General features: G+C 33.2%; 1 long non-coding RNA gene across 1 annotated transcript in view; it reads left to right on the forward strand.

Moving 5' to 3' along the window:
• The window catches only part of LOC145683331 (uncharacterized), a 222404-nt gene that overhangs the window by 172975 nt on the left and 31475 nt on the right, over positions 1 to 17954 (forward strand). The window contains exon 2 of the long non-coding RNA XR_014131047.1: positions 16521 to 16608. This is a non-coding gene — a long non-coding RNA (uncharacterized LOC145683331). The remainder of the gene's footprint in view (positions 1 to 16520; positions 16609 to 17954) is intronic.

Genomic DNA, 17954 nt, shown 5'->3' on the forward strand with positions numbered 1-17954 from the left:
AGAAAAGTACTAATACCATAACATTATTGGTATGGTGTAAATCTATATACATATATTTACTATATGTTTCGTGAGCATAATATTGCAAAAATAGGAATAATTCATTTTTCTTTATAATCAAATGCATCAATAGTTTATAATACTATATTAGTACTATGTAAAATTATTTCCAGCTTTTGATTACATTGTTTGTTGATTGCTTTACCTTTACAGGGTGGAGGACCCTCTTCTTCCTCCTCTTCTTCTTGTGTGAGTCTTATGTATATTATTTTCGTTGAGGATTACCGATGTATTCTAAGGGGACATTGTTTTTTGCTAATAATGTAGAAAAGGGTTTCCAACCGGCAACTGAAATATTCCACTTACCTCACCAAACAGAAACTGATATTAAATCTACTATATCGACACCTGGATTTACTTACAAATTCTTACATTACCACTATCATTAGCCTGAACATCATTTTGTTTCAATTTACGAAATAAAGTTCTTGCTTTATGTTTACCAATATCGAGGGGAGTAGTTATTATTTCATTATCATCCTCATCCTCTTCACCTTCCTCCTCCTCCTCCTTTTTAAGACTACTTGTTGTTGTTGCTATTGTAACTGCTGCCGGTTTTGGTATTATATATAAATATGTTTGTAATACCTCTCTATATTGTAGTCATTTTTCTTCTGCATTCAGGTTTTTACGTATTATTTAAAAGTTCTTTCATTTCATCATCAAGACTAGACTTCGTTTCGTAATGATGTATTTTTGCCGGTGAGATTAAAATAAGTTTTTGTGTGTTTCGCATATTTTAATTTAATTAGAATTGATATTATACCTACTAAAGTAGGTATAAGAAATGCAGTAAGAAAACCACCTTTTGTAGAATTGTACGCTTTCTCTTTTGTTTTAGCTTATGACCTTTTTCTACCAAATACCTAAGTTCCGTTTCATATTCTTGTAACTTATTTTGCTCTGTTTTATTTAATAGAACGCTTCCCTTCAATATGTTATATGAACATTTGCAGACCCATCGAAGTAAATCAGAATCTGCATTTTGTAATATCGTCTTGCTTATTTTAAGTTTTAACTTTACCAGAATGTTTGGTAAATGTTCATTTTCTTTGCTAATCATTTTTGCTTCTGTTATTCTAGTACAATTAGTTGATAAAATATAAACGATATTGAAAATAGTTATTTTTACAGATACACAAACATAATTTCAAATCTGTTGCAAAAAATATTTGTTCGAACTCGCTGTTCATCAGAAGTATCATGTTTTAAATCAAAAAGCAAATAACCATGATAATTTTTAGTTCCATCGTGATATGCTGCTTGAAAACTATTTGTATTACCTTTATGCAATTCACGTGCTAAGTAGTAAATTTGAACCTGGTCTCTAGAATTGTTTAACATATTATGTAATAAAAACTTGGCGAAATACCTTGCATATCCATTTGCTGATTAAATATATTGTGAGCTATAAAAACGACACTTAAATTTCTGCGATGGCTGTTTTTGGTAAAAATGTCCACAACACTATTCCATTTTAGCATTAAATCGTCAATAATCATATGATGTGGAATTTCTTCATGTGAAAATTCATCACTTTGGGGTAATCTTTTTTTAAATGTACAACATGTACGAACAGTATCATATAAGGGTTGCCATTCACCATAACACCATACTATATTTTTTAATTTTGTGACAAAATGTTGTAAACATGTTTTAACAAAATACGATTTTCCACATCCTGTACGACCAGCTATCATACGTGTAAATGGATTTTTACACTCCATTTTCTCTTTTTATATGTTTTTTTAAATAAATAAATCACATGTTATATTTTAGATGACATATCAACCAAGAAGTTATAACTTTATGATAGACTTAACAATTTAACATAAGCCTCATAATTTTTCTTTCACAATACTTTGTCAACTATATATTTTAGAAAATTTCGTTAATTGTAATTCATGTTCGTAAAATCTTCTTGAAATAGGTTTATTATTTGAGTGTACTAAGTGATATGTTGAGGCATTAGTGTGAAAATTTTTAACAATTTATAACATATCTACACTGTAATTGCATGCAATAGGTCTAACAAAACCAAGACGTTTACGTTTGCTAATTCTTACATATACAACTACAGTAAATTTACTTTCTTCTTCCTATTGACAACGCAAACTTTTGCAATACATTTTTCTCATTTTTAAATAGCGTCAATTTCTTTGGGTTTAGTAGTAGAAAGAATATAATTACTATATTAATGTTTGTATCATTTCTTTCCCAGCTTTAATTTTCACAGGAATAGCCGAATCATATTTAGAGAATGTATCTATCACAGATAATAAATGTATTAAATTTCGATTAATTTTTGCTCGACCTTTCAGTTTTCCACTATTCTTTTCAAGTAAGTCAGCTTGTCAGAGATCATGAATTCCTTACGTTATAACTGATATGCGAGGATAGTCTCGTCTTGCGCATTTATGTAATTCAGCAACTATTTGTTCTTGATCTGATTGTGATATTTTACATATACTATTACACTAATATATCCCAAAACTAAAATATTATAGTTACAATACACAAATATCACATATGATTTACTTTTTATGGTACCCCATGGAACAGTGTGTATGTCACAAATTAAAAGTTTTCGTTTATCGTCATGGGGAACTAGGGTCACTACCCTATTTGTAGTTTAATTATGATTTTACTTTTAAATACATTTTGGATTTTTGAATACTTCGCGTTCAAATCAACATGATTTATATTCTTCAAACGTATTTTTTGTTTAACTACATTCTTCTTGATCTCTGCATATTTCTATTGTTTATTACCAGCATTTTTGTTTCATATTTCTCTAGCTCGTAAACAAACAGTTGTACTAATTGCAGATTTACTAATCAATTGCAAGACAAAAATAAATTTTTAATTCAATTCGGCTTTCATTTTACCTAAAACTTTTATATTTTTGATATAATGTTATATGGATTGGGTTTGAATAATTCGAAGTATCAAAATATTAAACAATTTCTATCATCCTCATAAACATCTTTGTTTTGTTAAAAGAAATAAATGCACCAGTGTCAATACAAAAATATTCATTTTATCCAATAACGTATAGATAAATTATAGAGAAGTTAATAAATTGCTAATTTTGAAACCTCAAGGTGTGTTGCTCCAAAGTAAACTGAATTATTTATTTTTAAAAGTGTTTATACATGTAAAATATTACCTAATAATTTGCATTGTAGGTTAATGTAAGTTATTTCTTTTTTATTTACATGGCTTGTCATGCAAATCTCGTGCATTATAGAAATTTATTGGATCGAATTCTTATGCTTTAATGCGTTTACAGAGAATTTTCTATAAGATCTGCAGTAAGGAATATGTGACATTTTAAATAATGATCGTGATAATCACATAGATTTCGACAACCAAACTTATTCCATACGTCTTGAGCATAATGGTAATCCTCATCAGAAATTTCGTTGGTTTAAAGTGTTATTAAAATCATCTTTGGAGAGCAATTGTGTTTCATTGAATTTACCAATTTGTTACATGCCCATTGGGGTAAATTTCTTTACGAGTAACAAAGGGTAATTGTTCCTCAGTAAATTTTTTTGAGGTGTATATAAATTGCTGAGTTTTCAATTTTCAGATTGGATAGTAGAAATCGTAATTCAATTTTTCTACCATTGAAGTTGAATTTTTTAGAAATATTAATGTGCTTCTCTTCACTTTGTGCCATAACACTTATATTACCTGGAATACAGCCAAGTTATTTGAAAAATAAATGAGAATCATAGTCACTCAAATTGTCACAGGACTGGCACAAAATTACTCTGTCCTTTAATTCGGAAATTGCAATTATTAAATACTGGTGCAATATATTCCCTGTTAAATAATTATAATTTTTCACTTTTCTATTTTCTATCGTATAATCATTATTGCTAACAAAACACTCTTCTCAGTGGTTTTATTTTTGCAATTGTCCACTTTGTTAATGGTAATATTGTTTCAGGTTGATCTAATATATTTATAAATTTCGTAATTCATCCCCCATTGCGGATAAAAAATTGTGTGCTGCATTCTCACTATTATATATAATTAATTCTGATTGTATATGTTGGTTTGCGCAGCATAAAATATAACAAAAGCTAGAAGTTCGATGATTTTGAATTTCTGTTGTTCTAAGTCTATTTCTTCATTCACTGGTCTTAAAATACATTCAGAGTATGCTACAACTGAAAGGTCAGTTTGCAATAATAACTCTTTTTCTTAAACTTTATTATTTTTTTCTTCTGTGGACATATTATTTCTCATAGGTACATGTTTTTTACATAATTATGTTCACTTAATTTTGATTCGTTATAAAAAATATAGCAAACATCGTCTACAAACAAATATTTGTTCAAAATTTCATTGATTTGTAACTAAAGCATCTACATTTTTAATTAGACAATAATGACTGACAGAATGTTCCTTGTAATATAATAATTCAATGTGTATAGAGCGATTACTATAATCACTAATATCAATGAGAATATTTATTTTCTCATAATCGATTCCATAGCCATTTGTGGCTATTTTTCCATGATAATTTTTTTACATTATACCCTTTCTCAAATATATTATACTTGACATTGCAAGTGGAAAAGAAATTTTTTTTTCTATAATGATAGGTGAAATTGATACAATACCTGGTAAGCGTTGTGAATCTTTTCGAACTGGGTGAAGAGCAGCAATGATACAATATAGAAAATATATATTTTTCTTATTTTATATTGTAATAACGGCTTTCCTTGTTTCAATCCACTCTGGTAGTAGATTGTTATTTAACTACTTAAAGTTTTAATTAAGTAATAATGTCTGATACCATTTTCTTGGCAATACACTAAATCTATATGTTCAAATTAATTAATAGCCTGATTATCACTAATATATCTAATATGTAAAGGAAAAATGGTTTGATTATAATAATCTATCCTCTAGACAATAACAGCTATTATTTCATTTGGATTTTACGCATTATACCTACTTTTAAATATATTTGTGTCTTATGACGAAACAGGAATTGATATTTTGTTTTCTGTGAAAATAGGTAAAATTGTTTTTACATATGGTAAATATTGGGTTACACGTTTTGGATTTTTTTTTGAACCGGGTGAAGACCTGCTATGATACAATATAGGAAACAAAAGTTGTCTTTATTTTGTATATTAATTATGGATTAGACAGTTTCAATTCACTCTGGCAGTCGTATATATAAAGAGGAATCCAACTTGTTGTATAGAACAATTTTAATTTTCAATTTACGTTCCGATTCAGAACTCAGGTAAAACAACATTTGTTTACAGCTCCGGTTTCTTTGCTAAAACTGAGTAAATATATATTTTATTAATTGATTTAAATGTGCAGTTGTTAAAATAATGTTGTTTCTACAAATAAGAAAAACGTACAAGTTCCAAGTTCTAATTCAGGTTTCATAAATATGGTTTATGAAGTAAACTTTACTTTAAACGATGAATTTTATGTTTCTTTTTGTAATATTTTCAAGCGTTATTTTTTCTTATTATTTAAAAAACAAGAGCTATTTTGTTTTAACATACATTACAGTACATATTTTTCAAATTACCATTAAGTACACTTTAATTTGGTATAACTTGATTATTAAACTTACGTTTTTTCATGTAATTTGTTGTCAATTTCATAGTTTGAAAATAACAACTGTTACGAGAAAAAAGTTTTAATACAATATAATAGACTGTTCAACAACAATGTTTTGACTACAAAATCATTATTAGTGCTATTATATAAAAAAGGTTTCTTTAATTTTTTTTAACAAACTAAAGATAAGAAATTAAATATAATACGATTTTGAATTTAACTGCTTCTAATTATGTCAGCACTGCTGATAGTTTCTAAAATCTAAAAATATATGAATATCATCAACAAATACAATAAACATAAACTATAAGATCTAGGTAAAAAAAAAGTAATATAATATTTATACACAACATGTATGGAAACCTATGTATACCAAGGTTCTTGCAAATAGGTTGAAATTGACAGAAAAGCGCGTTTCTCGCATAAACTCCAAGGCCTAAGTGAATATAAAATAAAATTTGTATTGAGTATGTATAAAAACATATCCATAAAAGGTTTTTTGCAAGTTGATTGAAATCGATATAAAGGGGCGTATTTCTCATAAACTATAAAACCAAGTTAAATATTGAATCCGTAATCATGTTCAAAAACCCCGATGTACCAAATTTCATGCAAATGGTTTAAATTGACGTAAAAGGTCGTATTTCACATGAAGTATAAGATCTAGTTATATTCATAATCAGCATGTTTGAGAAACCCCTATATACCGAGTTTCATCCAAAACAAATAAAATTGACATAAAAGGGCGTATCCTACATAAACTATACGACCTACGTAAAAATGAATGTCATATTCGTCATCAGTATGTTTGAAAATACGTAAGTACCGAGTTTCATCTAAATCGAGTAGAATTGTTATAAAAGGGCGTATCCCAAATAAACTATAAAACATACTTAAAAATGAATGTTATATTCATTATCAGCATGATCGAAAACCTCTATATACAGAGTTCCATCTACATGGCTAAAATCGACATAATAGCGCGCATCAGACACAAACTAATATAATATTCATAATTAGTATCGCTAGTAAGTTGAAGACCTAAAACTTGCCTATAAAGGACCTACAAAAGTACATAATAATACCTGAAAGAGGACCTAGAAACTGGAAAAAATGACGTAAAAATAAGACTCAATTTAATTAGAATTACATATTTAATAACTGTAATGCTCAAGAAATACAAGCCTCTGTTAGGTTGTCCGTAAGTTGTCGTAGGTGGCTTCTGGTCTGTTCTTCCACAAGCTGAAGTACCAACTAAAATAAAAAAACTTCCCCCCCCTCAGCACCCTATGCTGGGGGACATTTTATGCCTCCTTATCTGACTTGTGATTGTTGCAGTTCTGGTCTTATCAGTTGAGTCGTTCAAGAGTGTTTTATCTTTGGAATTATCTTTACTAAAGGAAAGATGTTCCAGAGGTGTTGAATGGGCAGTAAATTTATTGTGGAAAGGAAAAGTGCAAACAAGACATAAAGATCTATTAAAAGCTTTAAACAGATCAATCAGTAAAAAAACACACCGAAAGAGGCTAAAAAAAGGACAAATGAACTCCACTATTTTCCGGCGTATATTAGCCCAAAATGAACAAATATTGATCCTCGTCTTCAGGCGCTTGTAAGAAAAAGACGAGGATATTTCCTCATCTTCCAGGCCCTATTAGTTAGCATATTCTAAAAGCAACGTAAAATGAGGGTTCCAAAGGTAAAATATGATTTCTGCTTTTATTTTAAATAGTAGTTGAAAAACAGTACTTTAGTCTTTGGTAATAATGGTTGAAAAATGGCCATAGTCTTTCATAATCTTTCCCGTATTAAAAACAAAGCTTTAGTCTTCCTCGTGTGAGCTCTACTATGTTAAATATTGATTGGAATTTTTATTTACAGTCTTATGTATTTTTGCTTTGCAGTATTTCTTGTGTAATATCTGCTGTTACATAAGCGTCATAAAAGCGCCGTACTCTTTTATCAGCTTTGGTATGTTACATAGGGTTTGCGAAAGGTAGTCTTATACTATGTAATGCAGGAGTTTAAAAATCAGCCATACTTTTTTACCAGCTGTGCTGTGTTCATAGTATTTTTTATTCTATTCTGTTAATTACAATGCTTGTAGCCTCTCTTATGTAATCTCTGCTATATTATATAGATGCGGTCTTTCTTATGTATGGGCTGAAAAATAAACCTTACACTTTTATTAGCTCTGCTTTGTAAAATAAGGGTTGTAATATATGTTAATAACAGTCTTATGTAATCTGTATTATGCTAAATAGTGGTTGAAAAATAAGCCATTCTCTTTGATCAGGTCTGCCATGTTTCATAAGGTTTACGAAAATAACTGTTCGTAATTTCTGTGTAATTTCTGATTGGAATATGTGTTCATAATGTTATGTAATTTTTACAATGTTAAGTAGGCGTTGAAAAAAATGGTTGTGAAAGTGAATGAGTATACCCTCATAAAAGAGAATGATTTTCGTGGAGTACTCAATTTTCCAATCTTGGATGGTACGTGAGTCCTGGCATATTGTGTGAGAGTGCGAAATCCAGTACATGCTATCAGGAATCACGGAGCAAAATGCAAATACGTCAGATAATGTGCCAGATACTGCAGCAAATCGGTACTTTTTATTCTAGTTGTGTGCATATTTAAGAGTGACAACATTAAATGTTACATGGTTAGATATTTTCATGATCGTTGTCTTTCTGATTACCTGAAATACACATTGTACAGCAGATTATAAATAAATATATCATTCGATTGTTCTGGTGTTTTAAATGAAAAACAAGGAATATAGTGTACTAATCTCAGTTAATATTGCACACGTAGTTTATTTAGCTTCTAAAAGAAATTCTGAAACGTACAACTAGTAAGATTGTTTCATTTTTAGTGGTTCAGTGATAGAGTATTCACTTCCTGTGCTTGAAGTCCATCGTTCGATCACAGCTCGCACCGTGTAAAGTTTGTGGTGGACAAACACCGTTCTCATGTGTTTTCTCTGGGTTGTTCCAATTCCTCCTACTTTCTTAATGTTACCATTTCATCCATTTTTCAGAATCACTGTCTCCTTTAGCCTAAAAGGCACAATCGTGTGATGTAAAACTGAAAGATTTCATTTTTTTAATCTTAAAATTAATTTCTCTGCTGCAATTAGGAAGATAGGTTAAATTAACTATACTCTTGGAGTTTGGGAAGTAGTAAACAGTACAAAGTATTGGTGCATTAATTATTTTATTTAGTGTGTAAAATATATTTACAATATACATATTACAAAACATTCTTTATAAATTCAATTTTCCAACGAGCTTTTTAGAAACTGAGAAAATAAAACGTATGTAGTTGTTAAAACGTAATCATGTAGTTCTTAGACTTGATGTTAAACAAACGCAAAACTGGAAAAGTATATTTTATGCGTACCTTCTGTATAAGTGTTCGAAATAAACGTATTTTTCGCAGGAGCGAAAGGGTAAATTCCCTACGGTCATGTCGTATATCCTACGAATAGGGAAACCTCCGAAAAATCCATGAGTTGAACCTGGTATAAGAATTGTCTAAATAAAATCACCCTACACGAGAATGACCAAGCATTCGAAAGTGTACAACTAGAGACGATCTAAAGACAAAATTAACCGACCATGTCGTTAAACAAAGTAAGTTAACCTCTCAGCTGGAAATGTTGCTGGAATGTTTTCAGCTGAACCTGTAGATAATGGAATTAAGAACCTATTCGAATAACCGCCATGTGTTTACGAAGAAAACCAGACCAAACCTAAGAAAGACTACGAATGTGGGTAAGAGGGAACACTCGAAATGGGACCTTGCTTGGCAAGCGGGACGGAGTTGGAACGCCACAATGGGTGGGGAAACCAAGGTTCACCTCCAAAACTGAAGGAACAGTTTGGGCTAACATTGGGGTAACAAAGAAGGTTTATCTATTCACCACATAATCAAGTCTTTCGAAGCCAATAAGGATAAGGGGGAATTGAGGAGGAACGGTTATGAACATTCCGAAAGATATTATTGTGCTTCTACATCGCGCGATTCCGCCATGGATGGGATTCATTATAAGTCTTCATAACTTGAAGGTCGACAGTGATGGAACGAATGCGAATAAATGCATAGACCAACAAACCTGCTAAAATGACAATGAAAATTAATGCCAATGTTAAAGCGGGATGAGTAACGATCGTAGTTGGGACCAAGTTGGTAATTGGCTATTAACTGACAAGTTTCTAAGTTCGTCACTTAAAAGAGCCAATTTCACTGTAAACTCATTAAAATTAGCGGAAAAGTTGAAATTTGGCACTACAACAGGAATGACGGTATGATTAACGTCCAAGGGAGTTCTCGATTCTAAAAGAGAACCAGCTATAAGGATAGTAATATTGTCATAAGGGGGAAATCGGGTCAAACCGTGTATTGCTGACATGCTCTATAAAACGGTCTATTGTGAGAGCGTTTAATAATGTGTATATCCAACAGAGACGTAAATAACAAACCAGCCAAGGTATAGCGATACACAAATTTCTCCGAAGTATGAACGGAACGAAATTCACAATTGGATGTAGAGTTGGACAACAATAAAACATTAATACAAAGCGAAGGATGTTCTGGAGAGACGACATCAATCTGACAAAGGAAGATATGACTATGCCATTGACAATGGGCCATATTTACAGTATAAAAATGGGTGTTATGGAGGTAAACAAATAGTGGTAAAACTAGAGATGTTAACGTGTTTCTAGACAAAACTCCGGTATTAACAATAGAAAGAGGTGAGCTATATCCGTGTGGGAAACGAGAGGGATCTCCAAGAGAATGGTAATCACATCATGGTGTAGGGAATATTGTAATAAGGAGACCTTCGTAACGGAGTAAAACAAACATATGTCCGAAAGGTATACTGTATCACGTAATTGTTTGTTTCCCTGTATATATTGGCGAGCAACATGTGATGGCAACAACCGCATAGTTAAACGATTGGCATATATATCTTCAAACATACGAATTATGTCTTCTCTAGTCAAAATATGAGTCAAATTAGCAATAAGGAAGCGTTCTGTATTCGCAAGATGACAATACAAGGCTCCTAACGAAGACTGAATTCCTGCCGTCTAATAGTAAGGACAACATCATGCATGATAGAAATTTCCCTGTGAAGCGTACGTTTAAGAGAGTCTATTTCCGACGCTAAAATTTGATCATGTTTTTCTAAGGAGTTTACCACACCATTTATCTTGAGTATTTGGTAAGTATTGTACGGAGATAGTCCCAAGGTGGTTATACCAAGTAAAAAGAGAATAACAGCCCTTTTTGTACGACGATTGGAACAAGTTAAGTCGTCTTGTTTTTTCGCGAGTTGAAAATGACAAGGGATTTGAGAAATCATCCTGTCACGAAATTCCCGATCCGTTTCTCTATGAGACGACAAATGTCTATTCCAAGTGGGGCAACCAGATGAGCGATAAGTTTGGAAGCCAAAATCCAAATGGATACGAACAGGTACAAAATAGGTACTATGAAGATAATTACACAAAGAAGAAGATGACATGCTTCATGATGATAAGGAGGTTATTCACCTAAAGTAAGTAAAAGTCCATGCGTCTGCACGTAACTCAGCTGAAGCTGACACGATAAAACAAGAGAATTGCAGGATATGGGTTAGACGGTATCAATATGGGTTAGTAAGCAACCGCGATAAATGGTACGCTAACTATAATAGTCTGTCTATGGATAACGTAGGAAATATGGTCCTTAGTTCAGTGAATATCTGGAAAAGTACAGACACCACAAAAGCCGTACGTATGCGAACGTCGAACTCGAGACGAGTTATCCATAGAAAAGTTAGTGCGGCCAACAAAAGCGGATCTAGGGGGGCATGAGGACGAAGTATCAGAACCTCGCACAAAACCACGCTGAGGGCGTAAGGCCGACAACGACCAAAAAGATGAGCGGGTCCAGACTCGTGCTCTGGCGGGGAATGAACGGGGAACCCCGGCCACAAAATCCAAGAGCATTGGGAGTGCGTCGTTCTAGTAAAAGAAACACTCTGATGTTCTGCCATAAACAAAGCGAATATCCTTAAAGGTGAAGAGCCGGAAAACAATACTGAAGACTCGAGGTACGAATCCGAGTGAAGGGATTACAAAAGAAAGATGCATACAAAGCACAGGCACCACGTTGTGGATAAATCGAGTTTCTGCATCACGTTGTTTGTCCGCTGGACCACTACGGGAAAAGTGGGTTTCGGGCAATACGTTGTGAGCCTGGGGCCACAAGGGTACGGGCAGGGTGCGGCACCACGTTGAGTGTGAAGGACCACTGGTTCAAATCCTAGCGGTAGAAGAGAGGGAGTCGGCACCACGTTGTGAGCCAGCGGCCACAAGTATACGAGCGGGGTTCGGCACCACGTTGTGAGCCAGCGGCCTCAAGGGTGTGAGCGGGTTTCGGCACCACGTTGTGAGCCAGCGGCCTCAAGGGTGCGAGAGGGTTTCGGCACCATGGTTCGTGTAAATCGGGTTTCGGCACCACGTTGTGTGCTTATGCTCCTGAGTCTTACCATGTCTCAGGGCACAGCGCACATTGAACGTTCTTGTCTAGATGAGGTTTCCGTACCTGCAACCTAGAACGTATCTTCATTTTTATATTATTAGGGAGAGCATTTTGGGTGAATGAAAGGTACACAGTTTTCCAGGAGGAAATGTGCGAGTTTTAAGGAAACATTCATTCACAGCAACGTCAATGTGTGAGGCTTTAATGCGAGTGCCTTTGTTTCTTAAAAGGAATCTAATTTGAAATTTAATTCCCGATAAAATTTTGGGTTGGTGTTGGATTGGAAACAACACAGCCTAAAAGGAAACATTCAGATATGACAGCAGAATGGAGAATATATGTATAGAAGCTGCAACTGACTCGGATTTGCCAATAAATGAGTACTACTTACGGATTTAGTTCCATCCATCCCAGTTTGTTGTAGTCTGTATTAACACTCACACTAACACTTCACTAATACACAGTTCTTCACGGTTGTTAAGTGTCACTTGTCTTAGTCCGAAAAATGAGGTGGGAAGGTCTTTAGTCCATTAAGCATCTAAATTGCTTGGAGATTAGCTCTGGGCGGCGACCAATTAGGAATCTGGATTCCAGCATCGTTGACTGCTAGGCAACCATCTCTTCCTTCTTTTCTGTATGGGCGAAGTTTTCGGTGATTTTCCCTCTTTTTGGAGTACCACGATGGTGTCTCCTAAGGTTCTAAAATATCCTAAAAGTCTATGACAGTCCTTTTCTCATATTAGGTATCTTTTTCTTCAGATTCGTATATGCTTGAATAACAAAATAAGACAAATCGGAGTATCTCGCACACAACGATGTTGCGAGTTTGAAATATCGAGGTAAAAAGCTTAGGGTTACAAGTTGCTGCTTCTATTTGTAACTTCGCTCGGCGTTGTTCGAAGGATCTGGCGTCCCTATCTCAGCAAATCAATTGCTTGTGATGAGAACATTTTCTTCAATGTGTTTCCATCTTATGTCTGCAGTTTCATTGTATTTTTTTTCTATTTTCTGCTCTATCTGCATGTTTGCTTCCGGCTAATGTTGAACGATTGCAAGCTAATTGCATGAGACATGAAAAGAAATCGTTTCTATGCAATGTAAAATTAAATTTAGAATAATCGCATTTCTTGATTATTTCCTTTTTACTCTTTTCTGATTTATTTTGTTTTCCTTTTAGAAATTACAAATTAGATCTGTTTTACGATATTTTATGCGTACCTTCTGTATAAGTGTTCGAAATAAACGTATTTTTCGCAGGAGCGAAGCAATTTTGCATGTCTGTAGGTGTCAAGATCTCACATATAGATGGACATATGTACAATATATTTCAGATGTAAAACTACATGACATCGAGTTGGCTTCACATGATGTTCAAAGGGCTTTGAGCGTTGTTGACAATTCGCGACAAGCAGTCCTGCACGCTGAATTCCCGCGCTAGTGCAAATCTTTAAAATACCTGAGCCGCTACTTAGAAATATTGTATTAGTACATTACCAGCTCACTTTAGGAAGTAGAGGAAAGAATTACGAACTCATTCGTGAAGACTACATCTTCTTATGTGAACTACATTTGATACGCGCTTTTGAAGGTTGCCATATAAACAATTATTAAAACAAGCGTTGAGCCTCGCGTATATTTTCCAATGGATTTTGTTACGATTTGCAATCAGAACTGACAACTTTCATTACATTTTAATCATTAGTGTAACCAGCAGGTTGTTCTACGGGAACATTACTTTCAGGGGGCGGCATGCCTTTCACATATTAAAAGCAGAACAAATTATCACTTTCAGAGTACGATAGTATTTAAATCGCCCTACATACGTACATATATATTATATTTTGAAGATGCTACCTTTCCAATACTTAAAAACCCTATTCTGAGTGATTAATCTACGAGCTATTCATAAAAAAATGTTCTTTACGGCAAGTGTGTTTATCTGATTGTGTTTAAAATAGTAAAAGGAAACGCTCAAAAAATATCAACTGACATATTATTATGCGATAAAATAGTAGGGAACTCACATAGTGTGCTCCCAGTTTTGTCTTCAGATCCTCTCCTAACTTATTTGGGGCATGCGAGTAATAAGCACTATTAGTAGTTTTCTAGTTCTAGGTAATCTGTCATGATGAGACACTTACAGAACCCAGAAAATAGAAAATATCACCTGACAGCATAATTCGTCACTCGGGCGCTTTAGGGATGGATAGGAAGTATGTTAGGATTATTTGTTCATTTCCTTTGTATCTAGAAATTAAAGATAAACCAAACTTTCGTAATTTATCTCTTGTCAGCTGTAAAGTTCTGTTCGTCCATGTTACAGAAAAGCACTTTCCTCATTCAGGGTGATTTTTTGATCTAGTAAGGTGTAATCAATTTTGTATTCCATCGTGATGAAATTATCTCAATATGCAAATGATATCCCAGGCAGACATGTAAATTACACCTACTGCACACATAACACTTTCAATTGTTTACCTTCGGTCCTCCACTGTCATATTCTCAACTTTTGTTTCACCAAGGTGGCATCTTCAGTGAAATAAAGTCTTCCATATTTAGAGAAGTCGGCGCTGCTTCGTTTCCAATTGGATATCATTTCAAAGACTTCTTATATAGACTGACGACTTCTATCCCATTAGAATACTTTCATTTATTTTTTATATTTTCCTGATCTCCCGTGAAGAGCATTGAATATAATGAATCGACCATCAAGCTGGGCAATCATCCCATCTTCTGCGATTGAGCAGCAAAACTATAAATAAACAGTTGTACTAACGAGTCAAGAATTTGCACTGTTTACATATGAAGACCTGAGTATAAAACGCGTCAGAGATGTTCGCAGTTTTTCACCTCCTAGGTAGATCCATGATATTTCTCATACGTCCTTGTAAGTTCAACAAGATGTTCAACTGCACTGTTTTTCTTATTATCACTGTTCTTGTTTTACCTCTACGTTATTGTTCTGTACGTGCAACTTTGCTTACCAGTCTAATATTGTACTTGAAATCTTTGTTTGTATAGATTTAATAAAAATAATTAATAATCCAAAACGATAGGGCAATAGTGAGGGAAAAACCCTCTAACCTCAACTTATACACAACTGTTGCTTCAGGAAAAGAATGCTCTTCGATTAATTAAGACTCTTAAAATTCAGAATACTGAAGTAACCTATTGCTTCCAGACCACTCATATAAATAATTTCGTTTAAAACTGGGATAATATACATGTCTTAGACAGTTTTAGCAGGACTAACACACTTTAGATAATAGTTTGTTAAACTCTAAGGGGACATTAAGATTGTATCTTCGTGTGTATATATTATTCAAGATTGCCACTATTCCTTACCCATAGCGCTAAAAGTAAAAAGAAATATGCTGAAAAAAGAGTTTAGTAATATTTTAAGAAAATAATACAATTCAGAAATTTGATGTCTCAAACTTTAAAAGATTATGAGTTGCGGATATTTAATTACGGATATTGTTTTTCATTTTATGCTTTCATTTTATGCTTCTCTCTCGTGAATTCTACTTATTGTGTGAAATGTATACCAAAGTTCCAGTTTTAAACACAAGCAGTTTAACAGTTTGGACTACGAGTTTTTCAGTGGCGCAGTCACATATTTATAGTATGTTCGTTATTCTTTGTTTGAGACTGAAAGTTTGCTAATCAGATGTAGGCTATTACTGTGTATCCCTAGGGGTTTTCTCACGTACGACCACTACTTAACAGTGTATGTTATTTCTAGTGGCCACGAACACCTCATATTTCTACTTGCAAAGCTTTAAAATGAAATTGCACATTGCCTGCTGAGATTATAGTCTTTGTTGTACTAACCGGAAAACTGATTGATGTGTATAATTTATTTCTGTGTTTCTTCTTATTATTCTTAGTATTAAATATTCGATACTTATACAGATAATTCCAAAACAATATATTCTTCAATATGTTTGTAATTATTTATTCTAGATTGATTAAATATAACAATAAGAAAGTTAAAGAAGTAAATGAATAGATACATTCTTATTCACTTCTTTATTTATATATATAGGTATTACTAACAATATATTTTAAGCAGAAACAAAATATACAAACGTACTATTTCTATGAATGATTCAAATTAATCTGGAACTTTGGTATAAATTGCATGTATAAGAACATGAATCGATGAATAAAGAGAAAACGTATTTTGTAGATGTGAAAACAAGAACTGAAGGTCACAAAAATACATTTCAAATATAATATTTTCACTATATGTTAATGATAGTTGATTATTAGTATTAATTTTATAGGTACAAGTATCACTATTTATTTATAGGTGGCACAACATTTGACGATGTTTAAATTCATCACCGTTGTTCTCACTATGTATCACCTGATCACCCCAACTTTCCTTCACTACCTTGGTAAGTAAACACTGACATTTTACTTAGTTTTACATTAAGATTCTAGGAAGTAAAATTCATTCCGAAAACTGGGTGTTCTGAATAAATGCTCTGAATAAATGCTTAATACGAATACATATACATTTTAGTATGAAATGTAGGTTGTAGAAAGGCAGAAAATGTTGGAATGACAATACTTATAAAAATATAATAATTTTATGAATGCATTATCTGTCACAAAAATAAAATACGTGTTCGGAGGATAGTATTGGAAGATAGTATCTTTTGCCCCTTATCCTGGGATTAAAAAACAGTACTATTACCTCTTCACCACATAGTGATTAATTAAATGTTTTAAATTTTGTGAAGTCCCAGTTTCTAAAAAAAATGATAAATGCAGCACCTCAATCTTTTCAGTTCACACAGCACACTATAAAAATGTAACTAAAACAAGAAAAAACTAATATCGTTCACAGCTTGACGATATTAGCCTATTATATATACAGAGTAGGAATTCGGCAGTACTTTCGTTCCAATTTATATTATTAATAAAATCTACGAACACTTTTACATCTGAAAACCAAAATAGAATTAGAACCAAATAGAATTTGAAAACCCAATAGAATATTATTGTATTATTTGTTGACTGGTGTTTCATTAGGAGTGATCAGATTTGCCGCATTGTATCATTTTTGGTAGTGTATGTTGTGCACCTGCGTTTCATAAAAGCACTGAATAAGCGTTTAGCTATAGCTTAGCTCACGAATCTCTGCCGCGATTGACTGCAAAAAAAAAAATAGATTCGCGACAGAAATTCGTGAGCTAAGCTCTACGTGCAGTGTAGTGCAATGTGCCTTGCGTGTAAAAATAAACCAGACTTATTTGGCTAGGTGTGTGATGAACTGCATCTAGTACTAATACTAATAAAGCAGCCTCACACCTTTAGTTAAAAAATGGCTTATTAACTGTACTTCGCTGTAGGGTTGGAGACAATTATGAGTCTTGGGTCATACACATATATTGTCCTATGTGTTCCAGGAATTTGAGAAACTGGCTACAAGGAAAACGTAGTTCTGTGAAATTTGCTGTTACAATGATGTGGTGCGAAGAAATAGATTGTAACTGACTGTTACTTTTGCTTGACAGAAGTAAAGGGCTTGACCTCTAAATCTAAATATCAGATTTAGTACCAAAGTATAAAGTCAGCTATTCGACGAGTTCCTCACAGTAAAGGTGTTCCAGTACCTAAAGCTCAAGAACGTTATACTATTGATTCAGAAAAAGATACACCAGACGTTCCAAGCAACAGGGAAGATGTAGACTTTCAGCCATCTACATCTCAGTCAACGTCTCCTCATTTGATCGCA

This window comes from Thermobia domestica, chromosome 4 (assembly GCF_964235325.1).
Source record: "Thermobia domestica chromosome 4, izTheDome1.hap1.1, whole genome shotgun sequence".
NCBI classification, from domain to species: domain Eukaryota; kingdom Metazoa; phylum Arthropoda; class Insecta; order Zygentoma; family Lepismatidae; genus Thermobia; species Thermobia domestica.